Below are 3,050 nucleotides of genomic sequence, written 5' to 3'. Positions count from 1 at the left end.
GTAATCCACAACAGTCCTCCTCCTGGTGGCATATGGGTCTGTCTGCCTCCATAGCCCGAGACTTGCATCCTTCCTCAGCTTCATGTTTTCAACCACTGGATGTGTATCATCATGATCTGGGATCTTGGGCTTCAACTTTTTGAGCACTTGGGCATCTTCTTCTTCTTCAACTTCAGGCACTGGGGCCTTGTTCTTCTCAGCAGCTGGAATATTCCTTGTTGATATCTTGGGTGCTGCAGGCTTAGAAGCTTGTGTAGCAGCAGCAGCCTTGGGGGCAGTCTTGGGCTTCAATGGAGCAGCCCCTGACTTGATGGCATCCCCCATCAGCTTCTAAGTCTTGGCGGGAGGTGCAGCTGGCTCTTCCTCCCTGACCATAGATGGTCTACCAATCACTCTGGCCATGGTCTTCTTGACCCTTTCCTTTCTCTTCTTGCCCTCACCAGCCTCCTTTGGCTCAAGAGTGAGCTCAATAGCTTCATGTGTTGAGACTATGGCTTTGGACATAGGAATCCTTCTGGATGGTGCCTTCTTCTTCAGACCTGGCTTAGTTGAAGCTATTGTGCCAAACTCTTTCTTGACAACCTTCTTCTTTGACGTGACTTCCTCATCAGCCACAAAATCTCCATCTTCTGAATCAGAGGTTCTCTTCTTCCTCTGCATGCTTGCAGCCTTAGGCAGGTTGCTAGGAGTGCTTCTGCTCCTATCATCATAGCTGCTGTTAGAGGGACTAGTGCCCTCACTCATGTGCACCTGCTCCTTAGATCTGTTATGGCTATCACTGCTGTCTGACATCGCTGACACTGAAAGTTGACCCTATGAATAGATAGTGTTGAGGCAGAGTGGATGAGCATCACAAAGTGTAGATATTTTGTGAAACAAATGAGTCCAAACTTAGTTTCAGTTTTCTACAAAAATCATTTCGGAGCTGCCGATATGTCAAACTCGGTGACACCGAAGCAACTTTTAGAGTTTAAACATGTGAAATCGGTCAGACCGAGGCACAGTTCGGTGAATTTGAGATTGCTAGGGTTTCACAAAGAAATGAACTCGATCACACCGATTTGTATGTTTTAGTCGGACCAAAAAATACAAGTGCAATGGCCCGGGCCAAATCGGCGAGACCGAATTCTCCAACTCGGTCGGTCCGAGATGAGTTCGGCAGAAACCTAACCCTAATTTTTCAAATCAAAACAATCTAGAGGAAGTTTTGGTTGGATAGAAGTATCTCAAACGTGGTAAGAATCATGGCATTGATCTTAGTGCAAGAATCAGAGGTAAAGATTGCTCAAGGGGTCGAGTTCATACCCTAACTCGGCGGTGAACTCGCTACGATGACAACGGCGGCAAAGATTCCATTGACTACGGCGGAGACCAGCGGCAAGAGGTCGCTGGCGACGGCGGAGACGATCTGGAGACCTCGAGTTGGTAGAGCTGGACAGGCGCGGGCGAAGGGTTTCAGAGAAATTTCCAAAATTTAGCCCGTGGGTATTTATATCCAGACCCTGCCGGTCTGACCGAGTTGAACAACTCGGTGGCACCGAGATGCAGAATCGCAAGCGGTTACTGCAACACGTGAGACCGAAATGTTCATATCGGTTGCACCGAGATTGAAACCTAGATCAACTCAATGAACTCGGTATGACTGAAAGGGATGAATCGGTTAGACCGAAATGCATTAAGAGGTTTTGGAAGTTTAAGTCTATGATGAATCGGTGGCTCCGAGTGCTCCTCACCCAAAGAGTTCGAATATGACTTGGTCAAACTTTGTGATGTAGATGAATATAGTTTGAGACGAGAAAAGCATAGATAGCTATAGGGAGTACTTAGGCATTCTTGTCCATCCATTTGGCAAAAAGAAAAAGGCAAACAATCAAAGCAACAAATGGATGTCCTCGAATGAAGAAAATTATGCAACCAACATGCTCACACAATAAGATAGCAAATGAAATATGTGGCAAAGCATGCGCAAACACTCTAGCATCTATCAAACAATTGGCAATGACTAGATCATCTATATATGAGTATATTGACTTATTATTCAAATGAGAACATTTGATCATAGGTCATACTCATTGTTTAAGCACAAGTGGGGTTACCACTTTTACATCAATCATTGTTGTGTTCACACCATTATATTAGAGTTGCTTGAGCTCAATTTTGAGAGTAAAGCTCCCCCTAGATGTGATATCCCCTTTTAGAGTGATGAACTAACCTTGGGTTTTGTCGATCATGACTTCATGTAGATGTTGAAGATGTGGATGCTCAATGTTGTTGTAGATCATTTGGAGCAATCCATTGGAGTGAGTTGCACTTTTAATACCTACATGGGTTAGTCCCACAAGGAACAAACAAGGATATCCATAGACATAGATTGAATTACACATGCGATGATGTCCATGAAAACATTAGGTTACCTTGTCCCTTGACTTACTAACAAGAGGGTTTGTGACTCCTTGAACTAGTGCAAGATGTGGAAGTTGATTACACTTGTCCTTGCCAATATGTATATGAGTGAAATATGTTGGCGGAGTCACCCTTAAGAACTCTCTAGTTCTTCTTCTTCTGGATCCACATCATCTTGATGGGAATCATTGGGGTTGTAGATGTACTTGATGAAGTAGAACTTGAAGTAGTCTTGGGAACCCACTTGACCAAGGCCTTTGGAGCTTCTTCGAATGCATCAATCTCCTCTTGAAGCTTGGCCTTGCCTTTTAGCTTGTGGTCTTGTGGTGGAAGATCATCTTGAGCTTGTGTCCCTTTGAAGGAAGTAGGATCATACTTATCTTATTGAGTAACAAAATTCGTCTTAGGGTATTGATCTTCTTCCCACTCAGCTCCATTGGCATTGAACTTCCGTTCAAAACCAACACCTTGATTCTTCCGGTGCCTTCCTTGCTTGCGTACAATTTCCTCAAATTGCTTACTTCCGGCAAGGCTCTTGTAAACACCTTTCTCTATAATTCCCTTTAATAAGCTATTTTCTTGCTCAAGTGTAACTTGGCTAAGAGAATCATTAGTAGAATCAAGAGAGCTACTAGAAACAACAATAT

Source organism: Triticum aestivum, chromosome 5B, assembly GCF_018294505.1.
Source record: "Triticum aestivum cultivar Chinese Spring chromosome 5B, IWGSC CS RefSeq v2.1, whole genome shotgun sequence".
Classification (NCBI taxonomy): domain Eukaryota; kingdom Viridiplantae; phylum Streptophyta; class Magnoliopsida; order Poales; family Poaceae; genus Triticum; species Triticum aestivum.
The sequence above is the reverse complement of the archived record's forward strand: the minus strand, read 5'-3'. Positions refer to the sequence as shown.